We start from the raw sequence: 14,949 nt of genomic DNA on the forward strand, positions 1-14,949 counted from the left end.
TCTGTTACAAATGAATTATTCCACCAAGTCTTTGTGATAAATTTTCTTTTAACATGTTTAATGTTGACTTCCATTCATATAATAAACGCAGTTTTTCATTTGACTTACCATTGACGAGAACTAATGCTGCTAAAAAATCTATTTTTTCAACGTACCAATCATTTGGAATAACCTTCCTTTATACATAAAAGATAGCAATTCCCTTTCCGTTTTCAAAAGGAGACTAAAATCATATTTAATTGATAACCACAATATATAATACTTTTCCAGTATTACAGGCTTTATCGTTACTTTGAATATAAATGAATTTAGGTGTTGTACAGTGCGAGTCAGAAAAAATGTTACACTTTTTAAATTAAGTATTAATTAAGAAAATGTGGGATTCAGAGAGAAATTCTAGCATGTAAGGATAGAGTAAATATTCCTTTGTCACTTGGTAAAATTTGTTTCAGTGTTGTTGTTATGGTTGAGTGCACAACAGCCATTGTTTGAAAAGTGTCAAAACCCATTTGCGCCAAGTCAGGTGATTACATGTACCTGCTGAAACAGAGACAAAAGCATTCACACAAACAATGAGCGTAAAGTTTATGCGTATGTTTATTAATCAAGAAAAATAAACAAGAGAACCAGTAAATCAATAAATCATCTTCACTTAAAAATTCCTTTTCATTTCCTTTTCATAGTCATTTCAGCCACAACTTGGACAAAGCTTCCCACCTTCAATCTTCCACATGTCCATTTTTCTTGATGCACATCTGAGTTTGATGGAGCATTGCTGCCATGGCCCTGCGAAGTGTCTATATCAAAATCAGACGACAAATTAAAAAGAAGCATTTATGTGATTGAAGTCAAAAGTGTACAGCACTCCACCTGCAGATCTGGAATGACTTGCAGCAGCGCATCATCAATGTGGAAGACTGAACATGTTGAAGGCGGGAAGCTTTAATAAATATACGCATAACCGCATATTGTTTTTGTGAATGATTTTGTCTCTGTTTCAGCGGGTACAGGTAATCACCTGACTTGGCGCAAATGGGTTTTGACACTTTTCAAACAACGGCTGTTGTGCACTCAACCATAACAATAATACCGAAACAAATTTACCGAGTGATAAAGGAATATCTACTCAGTCTATATCCATACATGCTAAAAATTCTCTCTGAATCCCACATTTTCTTGAAAAATACTTAATTTAAAAAGTGTAACATTTTTCTGACTCGCACTGTATATTGTCCATAATTTTGTAAGTTTTGGGGGGTATAATTTGTATTTTGTTCTTTTGCTGACACCAACAATAAGGCTTCTCTGCCTTCTAAGATGTCTCCTCATTTCATAATTTTTTTCTATTTCTTGTCTATCCCTCTATCGATATGTTTGTAATGTTATTTTTAGTACATGAACGAAATAAATGCATATAAATGAATGAATAGTCTTTAATATAAAGCTGGCTGTGTGGGCATTTTCACCATTGTTTACTTTCCCCTCTTTTTTGTTCTTTTCAACTTAAGTCAGTCCCAAGGGCGGATCCAGGGTTTTACTATTGAGGGGGGGATTTTGCTTACGAAAATTTTGACAACCTAAAAAGCGATTTTCACTGCATAAGTCGAGGTCATTTGTATGTCAAACATGGGGGATTTGCAAGGGGTGGCTCCATATACCATCAACCGGTGCCTTTACTTTGATTTTTATTCTAGAAAGTAACATTATTATGTAGTAAATTTTAATATTATTTCAAAATATTACTAACAGTATAAAGTAGGTCTACACATGAAATAGAATCGCCAAATAATCAACATATTTTAAGTGAGTTGTCGCTTAACATCTTAAATCAAATGCACTAATTAAAACACGCTTGCCTATACGAGAATTCGTTTAACTTAACAGTTGTCACGCCACGCAACATCTGATTTTGAAAGCCCATTACTTACAATGTTAGAGACCAATCCCCAAAGGTATTCAATAAAACAATCCGTCAAGGCAAAATTGATTTGAGTACATTATACATAAATATTTCATTTCATTTAATCTACCACGTTTACTGTATTCTTACCGTCAGGTTGGACTTTGAGATCATGCTGAATATTTTCCCCATAAACTTGCATTATATTTCATATCCCCTGTGCAAGGCGCATACATTTGTAATTCCGAAGCTTCGTTATTCCGAAGGTTCTTTATTCCGAAGGTTCGTATTTCCGGAGGTTCGTAATTCCGACGGTTCGTATTTCCGAAGGTTCGTAATTCCGACGGTTCGTTAGTCCGAAAAAGAAATAAGGTTCGTAATTCCGAAGGTTCGTTAGTCCGAAAACGAAGTGAGGTTCGTAATTCCGAAGGTTCGTTAGTCCGAAAACGAAATGATTAACGAACCTTATTTCGTTTTCGGATTATCAAACCGTCGGAATAACGAACCTTCGGAATAACGCCATAAATGTTCTAATTAACGAACCCTTTTACGTTTTCTGATCAACGAACATCGAGGTATAGGCAATTTACGTGTTTCGGAATAACGAAGTGTAACCGTGCAAGGTATATTACCATGATTACAGAGGTACTCTGTATAAGGCGGAAGCAAAGGAAAGAGAAATGATTTACCAAAATGTATATATTTTAGAGGCATATTTTCTTTTTAAAAGTACGTTACCTCGGTTTCGTTTATGATGTTCTTTGCTTTGCAGGATATCTTTAATTCCCCTGAACGCCACTTCACTAAGAACTGTTCCCCTGGTATCGGAACTTTATATCCATCCGGGACCTTTTAAAGAGCAATTGCAGGATAATACCATTCAACAATATGAATGTAGAGACAAAATGGCGGTAACATGATTGCGATGGTATTTTTCATAAGGTGAAAGAAGGAAAATCTATTCAACAAAGCATTTCAAGAAAATGTTATCAACACGTATAGTTACTTTCAATAGCGACATTCCCTATGTAAACTAAATAGTATAAACACTGACAAAAAAAAAACAGATGAACTAATGACAATTCCATTTGGTGCATTTATAAAATTACAAAATCAGAGACGGGGCTACACATCATGCATGCACTTGTTACTGACAAACGTCCCAGTTCGATAAAAGGTATGATTTGCCAATCACAATAATGATAAAATTAAAAATTCTGATGGATTGACATCTTCACAGCCTTTTCATCACTAAAGTTTTCATTAAAAAAACAGTTGGTCTCTTCAAGTATCTGTATGTTATTCTCTATGATGCCTAATAAAAAAAACCCATATATGTGTAGGAAGATGGAATATTTTGTAGCTCTTTGAATTTGTCCGTGCATGTATTTGCTCAGTGCGCATGTTTTTGACTAAGCGAGCATGCTAATTATCGCCTTTGACATTTTGGGTTACCGCACATGCAAATTAGTTAGTCTGAAAGAGATTTTGGTTGGTACGCATGCAAATTAAGTGGTGTATGTAAATTAAGACTGCTCTCGTAGAATGCATGTGATGTGCTGTGGCATTGGGCGTAGACACAGACACACGGGTTCGAGCCAAGGTCGTTAACAGACGTAGCATGGTGCAATGTCCAAGATTGCTACTCGCTTGCGAAGTTTGAGTGTCATAATTCAAAGAAGTATTAGTAAGTGAACTAAAATATTTTATAGTGTTACTTTACAAATTATGCAAACATTTTAGTGTTAATATCTGGAAATGTGAAGAATCCAAAAGAATTATGGAAGGTTAGTTGCATAACATGCCTTACTGTTAGAGTAGATACAATTTCTTGATATCGCATTGAAGAATTGGGAAATGCTTTTGAGTGTCAGAAATCCTGTTGATACCACAAGGTTTTATTACGATTTATTGGAAAATATTCTTGGTGCATTGTAAAGAGAGATTTGAGATTTTAAGTAGATTTTAGTGAGTAACCGATGATAGAAAGAAACACAGAAATAGTTATATTTCTTTATGTTACGGAATATGAGTAAATGCAGAGATTTATCGGTACAAAATAGGTTTGGGTTCTCAGACGAGACCCGTAGGCACATGATCGTTGATGGCGCTACAGAGATAAACAATAGAATAAAGATGGCGGCGCCCATGAGTTAGATATTGCTGTGGTGAGAAGGGAAACTTTTATTGAGAAATACATCTTGTTTAGGCAAAATTGTTACAAGGTGTTTGGAGACTATATACTTCGGATTCATAAGCTTGAGTAGGTATGTAATGTCAGTTAAGTAAAAAAAGAGTTCATATTTTCTATTTTGTCATTTGTTTATTTTGACATGTTTTATTGAAGGACGGTGACTCTGCAAGACTGCAGTGAGATTGGTACCTCTTAGACGGTTGCTCAGTGGGTGTGTTGTCTTCGAGCCCTTGGGTACGTTTCAGTAGAATGGATATATGAATTTATTTCTTTTTGTCACATTTGGAATACAGGAAATGTTATATGCTCTAATTTAGGTTATGTTATACAGTTGAGTGTTTGAGTCATTTGACTTTAGTTGAAGCACAATGATTTCTTTCCTTTTTTTAAATCATAAATGGATCTTGGAATCTTAATGTTAGACATGCATGGATTTGGTAGTTCAGATGATGTTCATGAATTTGGTAATAAAACAAAATGTAAACAAGCTCTTGTGTAAACACAAATGAAGTCGAGATGTAACTCAAGATTTATAAAGCAGTCAATAGAACAGCATAGATTGGTGTACAGTTGAAAGGATAATTTCATTTGATATGCAACTTATATAACATGTTGTAATCATCGTTACTGAGTTTATAAAACGTGTAACTGCATGTTAATATTTGCCTTCAAGTGACCTATGAAAGTAAAATCTGTCATATTTTTATGAGCCCAAATCTTGATTATGACACCTTTTCTCTTGATTGTATTTTTCAGGGGTTTTTTTATTGTCACTTTGTATATACTACGAGCTACGTACAACTACAGCCGAGACTAACGGCAATGAAATAAATAACAGAACTGCACTCATCACGTATTTCTGGTCTTCATTGTTGTACTCTGGCCCTGTACTGCGACAAATGTATAGTACCAAAATTGCACGCTCGTGTATGTGCGTTTGGTGTGTGTGTGTGTGAGGGTGCGCGCGCGCGTGTGTGCTTTCAGTGCAAGTAAAAGTGTGTAGGTAGAGGAGCCGTGGCCGAGTGGTCAAAGGCGCCAGGCTATACATTGAAAGTCCGAGGTTCGATCCCCGGCCGCGGCACCTATGCCAGATAGCAAGGCATTTAGTCTACATAGCTCTTTTATCCCGTTTTCAAATAAATGCATTATTGGTAACTAGGTGTGCACTTGCTTAAAAAAAGTGTAAGTTGTGTACTGGGTGTGGTTGTTTCCAATCATTACATTTTCTCATTATATTTTTTCTAGCCCCTTACATGTATTTGCAATTTTGTAAAAAGTGCAAATTTGTTAGGGGCAAAAATGCATGCAGCCGAGTTAACAAGGGCACAGAAACGACTTTTTGGGGGCAAGTCAATATTTTTTTACTCCCAACCAAATGGAGGTGAATTTGGTCTGAACAAAAAAAGAGGGGTCGCTTCCAGAGGAACTTCATTTGGGCAAATCTCTACATTATGTCGTACCAACCTACTTTCTTCAAGGGGGGCTGCATAGATGCTTTGCCCCCCCAAAAAAAAAATATGTTGGTGATTCAGCATCCATCATCTTAACTTTCGGTCTTATTTTCGCTCAAAAAATTCACGAAAAAAAATTTAAAAAAATATCGTCGCATAATTATGTCATATTTCCCATTTTTTTATAAAATGTCCTATGGGATTGTCCCCTCCCCTTCTTTGATTTACATGACTTAGCTAAACTGAAATGAAATACATGAATTCATCTGAATTTTTATGAAGTAGGACATAAACATCGTACAACAGCCGAAAAAAATACTCCACGAGTATATAATGCAATTTCAAATGAAAGAAGTAGTTTATTCTACCCACCCTCCATTCAGCAAGGCGTTGATCCCTAACGTTGACCAACAAAACGTGCTCTTCATTTCTTGGTGCTGGCACGGGAACACATGGTGTACAGATAACACGTTTGCCAATAAAGATCCGTCTTATTTTAGCAACAATCCAATGTTCTGAGAAGTGGTTGACGTAGATATCGAGATCGCGATCTCTCACAACACATCTTGGGCTACTCGTGCTGGAAGAATGAATCGCTGTAAACTCTGTAGAATCTGTGATATATATTTTTTTAAACCAAATAATTGTGTCATTCCCCTTTCTACCGAACCATGAAGCAAACGATGTTATAATTCTTTACTAAAGATGTGTACTAACCATTAAAAGGGCCCAGAACAAAGGAGATTTAAGTTGTAAGTTATTTTATCATTATTTATTATTGTAACTGAAGAATATCTTAATATGCCTTCTAACGATGGTAATTTGTTAATCCTTATCATTATGTAAAATAACCGATTTCAATCCATCTGCCATACATTCTCGCCTTTACTACACTATATTGGGGATGATGAATACGTATACGAGTTAAATTGACTGCATTAATTACTTGTTAATAATTTTTGATATAATATACATTTTCCAATGCAAACTAATAATATTTATCCTGCTTGTTGATTTTTTTTCTTTCTTTTCTCTTTATTTTTTGTTTACTTGTATTGATAATCAATGATTTGTTACACAAAATCAGGAAAACCAAATAAAACCTTTTAAAAAGATTTCGTGCAAGATTCTGCTGAAAATAAATGTATAATTTTAACGAATGAAAAGTAAATGAAAAGAGGCTCAAACATACTAATTATATTTCAATGGCCTTGTTTCAACACATTAAAGGAATCGGGGAAATTAGAGTGATAGATGAAACAGAAGTGGTAGGTTATTAATCTACGGAATACAAAGATGAAAGTTTTATAAATTTACCCATTGACTGTTTGCCAATGTAATAGAATACCGGTACTCAAATTAGCGGACCTCGGAAATTGACTTTTTTATCTCTATTTACCGCCAGGAATCTATGACGTCGTCTTAAGTGTAAGAAGTTGTGATCACATGCTTTTGTTGTAATAAATTCGATTTTCCAGATAAAAGAATAATGACTTCAAATAATATGATATGTATAAAATTGCCGGCTTAGATTGACGGAGAAGTATAGCTTTTGATCATACTTGCTACTTTTTTATTCGCATTTTTTAACCATAGAATCTTACATCTGAATGCAGATATACGGATAGAATATTCGACTAGTAACCTGCAAGTAAACTAACCACAAAATGTTCTGAGCTGTAATGTTCTGAGCTGCAATGTTCTGAGCTGCCGTTTTAGCACCATGTACTTTTGACGTAATTTGCTGTGCAAATTGTTTTTTACGATGTTGAATTAGAAGTCCCAAAGAGACGAAAATAGATATGCCATACAAAACGAATGCAATCACCACCTCAGTTGACATGCGATGCCGGCCATCATAGAGTTCAGGCCAATTAAAAGCACAATAAGCCTATTATCGAGGGAATGAAAATGATGTCGTATTCGTTTATATCTTGCAAGTCTCATTGGTTTGGTTTGGTCATCATTATGAATTATATGACACCTCGTTAAATCCTTTTTATTTGATTGGTTGTTAGATATCGTTCATTCAGCCCATTTTGCAATGACGTCATCAACCGTACAATCTTGGATCCATACGATTTTGTCCATTGCACTCTTGCACCGAGACTGCAGCTCATGCACCAGCAGTGCGCTTGCTGTAATGACGTAACAATCAACAGACCGAACTCGCACTGCGTGAGCATGTTTTGCATAAAAATTCTTGAATTTCATATGGAAAAAAAAATCAATTTTTAGGTGTCATATAAACCAAATGATGAACGATTGTTCATTCGTGCAATGGACAGAATACTTCATTCGATGAAAGATGAAATAATGATCACTTCAACTCGTCTACGCCTCTTTGAATGGATCATTTCATCTTTCACCTCGTGAAATATTCTGTCCATTGTTCTCATAAACATTCGTTATTTGTATACTAAAGTTATAAAACTAAACAAATTGATATTTTTCTGCAATGGTAAAACTCCAATCTTCAGGAATGCAAATGTGAAAAACTTTGGGGGCGACCAAAAAGAAAATGAAAAGAGCATACCATTCTTGCGATAATAGATGTAGACTTCTGCATCCTTTGGCTTTGTGAATGCACCGCAATGGGGCATTGTTACTCTCACGGGACTGTCAAAGAGTGCATCTGAAGGCGACATCTTTAATCCAACCGAAATGATGGCTTCTGTTTCCTTCAACTCCAGCTCAGGTGGAACGTCTTCAATCACTTCCACACCAATGTCCTTTGCACTGTACGTTTCATATTTCGAAATCCTGACCATGATGCCATGCTTCTCAAGTTGAATCAAGTCATCTTCTTCATAATTAGTATGATCTTCCTCGCTTTCTGCAGATTGTTTTTGAGTTTCATTCTGCTTACTCTGCTTCATCTTATCTGTAGGGTTTGGAGCATCTTGAGGTATAGAAAACCCCTCAGAAATTACTTCTCCGGAGAGTCTAGATTCCTTGGGACGTTGTGTATCCATGTTATCTGTGCATATTGTGAAGAAGAGCAACTAATATGGTGTAGTTTACTTCCAATTCGTCCGACTGCCAACTCTTCTACTATCATTTGGTCTAGCTACCATCGGTTCGTCCACTTTCCACATTGTCTAATTGCCAATTCGTCCACTCAACATTTCGTCTAATAACCAGTTGGTCCAATAGCCATTTAGTCTACATACCACTTGGTCTAACTTGTTATGAGACGAAATGGTCATAGACGAAATGGTGATTAGACAAAATGATGATTGGACCAAATGGTTGTTAGACGAAATGCTGATGGACGGAATGACATTAGACTAAATGAGAGAAGACCACGTGGTGAGTAAATGAGTTGGCAGTAGACGAATTGGCAATTTACAGATGTTGTCTATCGACTGTCCAACGAGTGATACAGGTCAATGACCTTCAACGAATTCATGCTAGCATCTTAATTTTTCGGAGTTTAGCATGAACGTCCACTCCCCTTAAAGCCCAAAAGGGTAAGAAATCAAATGTGATTTTTTTTCATCTGGCAAGGCTTTGCCGAAGTAAGTTTTTAAAATATCCTTATAATCATGTCCGAGGGTATTAGTAAAACAAAGTAATTTGAACGAAGAAATTTAACAATGTAACTGCTATGTGGATAAATCAATAGGCCAAACGAATTCACGATCCGGAATTATGGATTTCATGTATCATTTCCTATGTCAACAATTCGATAAAAGAAACAAGGTACAAAATTACCAGAAATTATCCCCAATACTTTAAAAAAGGGTATTAGCTCTTTTGCGGGTCAAAAATGTTTGGACATCATCTTATATCGGATAACGGCGAGTAAAAAAGATCGGGTTTCATAAAGTGATATCCACAGAAGATGTGTTTAAATATTTACATATATCTGGGATATTCTCATCAATACCAATAAAAACACAATAAAGTAGGCCTTGCTCAATACAAACATGAATTTAAAATCACCTTATCCTAAAAACAACTGCTGTACTTTTTAATTTCTAAAGGACATTTTTTCATAGCTACTTTCTTAATAGTGATGTTGCCTACCATCATAGTAGTAATCATGATAATGATGAAATAGTTATTACATTCTTCTGAGCAATATTATATTAATAATCATAATTCCAGTAAAAAAATATATCATAAGGTACAGAAGTGATTCAATTATTGACGTTTTTATTTTAAAAAATATTTGTCCTCCATTGAGGTGTCCTTACCTCGATAATACTCGGTCTGAGGAAATTTCATTCTGAAAATAAATGATTGATCGAAATTACTATGATTTCAAAAATATTCTCCTCGTTTCATATAACGAATGAATGCATTTGATTGAAATGCATTATAATACACAGTATATTCATCTCCTATTTATAGAACGTGAATTACAGCTGTTTAGTTTAATATCAGACATTTCTTGATAACTACTCACCCGAAACGTATTTTTAGTAGATCATTGATTTTGGTATACATTCGATTTTTTTTATTAAATGAAATGGCTAATGTAAGTTAACATTAAATTCAGTAAAAGTATATGGACTGATTAAATGTTTGTTCGTGAAAGAATACACTCGACATAGCAAGCTTGTTAGTTTTACGAAAACCTTTTTCACCGGTAATCAAAATATGCTACAACAATGTTACAACATCTTATGTTTGTATGCCCCATACTTTGGAATATTGCTGCAATACCGGCGCTTTAATGTATATGTTCATTGTTGGTAGTTAGTTAAGACGTCTAATGATAATTGTTACGATCGAAAAATAAAATGAACATTGGGGCTCAGCACATGTGTATCAATATGATCTTATTAGAGAATCATTTATGAAAGGATCACCTTGTCAGGATCATATGTTTTACCACGTCGTCCTTCGCATAGTGAATTGGTAGTTTTCCTGACTTGTCTTTCATATCCGTCTTCGCTCCATTTTCAAGGAGATAAAATACCAATGCCCTCTCAGAAGATAGTTTCCCTTCGAAAACCCCATCGGAAATCTGAAAGAAAGAAAGTCGAAAGCTTATGAAAACATAATGAATGTACACAGGCTTATCGAATTTTTTATAAAGAAAAATAACGATCGCTATTTATATTCCTACCTATATAAAATCATAAATGTTATGGGAATGTGATGTAGATTCAGATGACTGACTTACCTTTTTCAGCGTGTCAGTTTCTTGTACAATTCTGTCAGTTACGTAGCAGAGTTTGATGGCCTTGTGAAGACATGTCTTACCATCAGTAGCGCGTGCATTGAGATCCACTCCTGACGAAACTAATCTCTCAATGATAGGCGTATCTCCGTTGTGAATAGCACGATAGATATCCTCCTTTTCAAACGATATATGTAAAAGCGATACAGAAACGGCGAAAAGGGGGATAGGAAGAAATGAAGGGAGATTATGAGAGAGAGACACATGAGAGAGGGAGTGTGGTGATATGAAAGAAGCTGTCTTCATGAGCAAGCGCCATGAGCACCATTTATTTGCAGGGCTTTCAACAGTGAAATCTGTTTGAACATGAAATCTCATATTACCCACTTTTTTCTGAACGTTAATAGGTGTACAAGAAAATCAGATTGATTCTAATAAAAATGATTAAAAACAATTAACAGAAGTACAACTAAATTAACAATTATCAATGTCACATGGAAAATATTACTAATTTAATATTATTTTTTCTCGGAAAAAGTGAAATTCATAGCAATGACGTGTCCCATGTCATACTTTAATATATGAAGTGGGTGAATGTGAAACATAAATAGCTGGTACACTTTTTAACGAAAGTGCAGTCAACAAGAAACATTACTTTCTTTATTTACCTTTACTTCTTGTTTGGTGATCGATTTGGTTACATCTAAATTCACACCCTCAGCAGCACCTTTTAATAACGTTTGAACGTCCCGATATCTGTTCGGCACAGCTCCTTGACTGATAAGGTATTTGCTGACATCAAGGTGATCATTATGATTGGAAAAATGTAATGCAGTACATCCTCTGTTATCTTCTTTATTCACCTCTGCACCCTGCTTGATCAGATATATGACGACATCAAGATGACCATTCCGAGCAGCAGTGTGCAATGCAGTCCAACCACGGTTGTCTCCTTTATTCACCTCAGCGCCTTGACTGATCAAATATTTGACGACATCAAGAAGACCATTTAGAGCAGTAATGTGTAATGCAATAACATCATTCTTATTTCCCTCATTCACCTCAGCCCCATGACTGATCAAATATTCGACGACATGGAGATGACCATTCCTAGCAGCAATATGTAATGCACTCCAACCATCGCTATCTCCTTTATTCACCTCAGCCCGTTGACTGATCAGATATTGGACGACATCAAGATGACCTTTCCGAGCAGCAGTGTGTAGTGCAGTCCAACCATTGTTATTTCTTTTATTCACCTCAGCCCCTTGACTGATCAGATATTTGACGACATCAAGATGTCCATTCTGAGCAGCAATGTGCAATGTAGTACGACCATTGTTCGCTCCCTTATTGACCTCAGCTCCTTGACTGATCAGATAATTGCTGACATCCAGATGACCATAGTAACCAGCATTGTGTAATGCAGTCGAACCATTGCTATCTCCTTTATTCACCTCAGCTCCTTGACTGATCAGACACGTGCAGACATCAAGATGACCACTCTGAGCAGCAAGGTGCAGTGCAGTCCTACCATTTTTATCTTCTTTCTTCACGTCACCTTTCTGATTAATCAGATATTTGGTGACATCAAGATTACCTTTTCGAGCAGCGATGTGCAATGCAGAAACTGTATTGTTATTTACCTTATTCACCTCAGCCCCTTGACTGATCAGATATATGACGACATCAATATGACCATTCTCGGCAGCAATGTGTAATGCAGTCCAACCATTGTTATCATCTTTATTCACCTTAGCCCCTTGACTAATCAGACACGTGCAGACATCAAGATGACCATTCTGAGCAGCAACGTGTAATGCAGTATCATCACTGTCATTTCCCTTATTTGTCTCAGCCTTTTGACTGATGAGATATTTGACGACATCAATATCACCATTCCGACTAGCAATATGTAATGCAGTCCAACCGTCGTTCTCTCCTTTATTCACCTCAGCCCCTTGACTAATCAGACACGTGCAGATATCAAGATGTCCATTCTGAGCAGCAAGGTGTAATGCAGTCAAACCCTTGTTCTCTCCTTTATTCACCTCAGCCCCTTGACTAATCAGAATTTTGCTGGCATCAAGATGACCATTCCACGCAGCACTGTGTAATGGAATTCGACCATTTATGTCTCCTTTATTCACCTCAGCTCCAACACGGATCAAATATTTGACGACACTAAGATAACAATTCTTTGCAGCAATGTGTAATGCACTAATATCATTGTTATTTCATGTATTCACCTCAGCCCCTTGTCTGATCAGATATTTGACGACATAAAAATGACCATTACGAGCTGCTATGTGTAATGCAGTCCAACCATCGTTATCTCCTTTATTCACCTCAGCCCCTTGATTGATCAAATATTTTATAGCATCAAGATGACCATGGAAAGCAGCAACGTGTAAAGAAGTCTGTCTTTTAACAGACTTTCTCACCTTAGCCTGTTGATCGAGTAGATATACCAACATATCAACTTCAACTTTGCCGCTTATTGATGCAATTGCTAACGGTGTCCAGCTTTCAGCATTACCCTCATTTACGTTTGCTCCTTGACTGACTAAGCTTTTTACTCTATAAAGATGACGATTCATCACAGTCAATAGTAATGATGAGAAGTCCTCCGTATCTTCGTCAGCCATACTCGCTCTAGATCTATATAAGATTATCGATAGATTTGGCTACTTTAGAAATACCTCGCTGAGCAGCTAAATCATGTGGTTTAACCAAAACGGTCTTTTCCACATTAGGACCATGACATGCATGATGTAGAGCTTTCTGTTTATGCTTGATATATGTGCATGGTTAATTAGATAACACCTTTTATTTCACCCGATTGTCTTATTAGATATCCTCTTAATATTCATGCTGGTTGATGTCTTCTATTTCCATGATAATGTACTTCAATTTACCAAATGCCCTTTTATGTTTTTAATTCTCACAACATGCAAAAAGTGGTCATTCAAGAGTCGTTCAACATTAGGTGATATACTTTCCTGTTACTCATGCGCAGCAATGTGTGTGTACAAATGCCGTTCCCTGGATTCCCCACGAACACAAGAATGTCAATAGACGCTGTCCAGTATAGTTTGTGGAGCCCGGCCTCCATCTTCGGTGTAAAAGTTTGTGTTTAAATCTTCGATTTTTGTAGTCGCAGGTGTAATATCTACTTCTTCAAACCCACAAAATATTCTAAGGGATAATTCCCAAACATCTGTATAACTTCAGCGCAGGTCCAACGGCGGTGACGTTGCGGTTATCAACGTATATCAGGAATGCAGTATTATTTACTTTATAAAAAAATGAAACTGCATGCAAAGGGAAATAAATTGATTGACTTTGGAATCATCGCAGGCAGAGTAGAGAGATATAGGTATAAAGGTGATGTCAACCCTCCCCCGTCCTCATGAATGTCTGATTATCCAGTGCGTGTTTTTAAAGTGTTTACTCTTTGAAAAAGCCATGTAAATAAAAGATATGGGACTTATTCTTGGATATCATATTCTTTGACTTTGCTCTCATTTGATATTAAATAAAACTCTTTTTTGACATAATGTTACGCAAGAGTGAGCTCTGTCCATTTTGGTAAAACTCGCACAAAAGTGATATCTTCAAAACAACCTTTTAGCTAAAGTCAATTTGTTTTCAGTTTTTAATGTCTTCTTTTCTTCATATAATTATTTTCAAGTTCTGCGCAAATCAATTTTCGCGAAATTTCTGAAACAAGTTCATGATACCTACACAACCGGGAAAAATTGTCGAAAGGTCGCGGTTCGCTTAAAGCATGGAGCTATAAGGTCCATGCTGAAAGACAGCTGTACAAATGTGGGAAAATCTTCAGGATAATTGCAAATGTACAATTGTTCTTTAAAATTATTTCAAGGTGATATACGTATATAATTTTGACTGACTTTGAGGGGAACATCAAATATATTGCCCACAAAAGAATCCTTTTGGCCGGAATCTTTAGACGAGGCCAATATGGTTCTTATAAGGGCAATATATTGATATTCCTCGAAAGAAATGCCATTCAATATTTTTATTATCATCTAAATCAGATATCTAGAGTACAAATCAGGAAAATTGAAATATTTCTTTTAAGAGTATAGTTCTATTGTGTCATGTTTTCGGGGTCTACGCTCTGCACTTTACCTTTATAACCTGCGTTGTAAGCGCCCAGATCCAGCTGTATTATGAAGACTATCTCTTTATACTCATCCTGAAATGCCCGGATGTGAGACCAGAGAAAATAGAATTTAGGCAT

General features: G+C 36.1%; 1 long non-coding RNA gene and 1 pseudogene across 1 annotated transcript; one reads left to right on the forward strand and one right to left on the reverse strand.

The window, feature by feature from the left end:
- Positions 1–719: 719 nt before the first annotated feature.
- On the reverse strand, positions 720–14,949 carry LOC121426575 (annotated as a pseudogene).
- On the forward strand, positions 3,476–5,548 carry LOC121426834. Its single transcript, XR_005971636.1, has 3 exons — positions 3,476–3,587; positions 4,248–4,328; positions 4,851–5,548. It is a non-coding gene; the product is annotated as an uncharacterized LOC121426834 (long non-coding RNA).

Source organism: Lytechinus variegatus, chromosome 13 (genome assembly GCF_018143015.1).
Source record: "Lytechinus variegatus isolate NC3 chromosome 13, Lvar_3.0, whole genome shotgun sequence".
Taxonomy (NCBI): Eukaryota; Metazoa; Echinodermata; class Echinoidea; order Temnopleuroida; family Toxopneustidae; genus Lytechinus; species Lytechinus variegatus.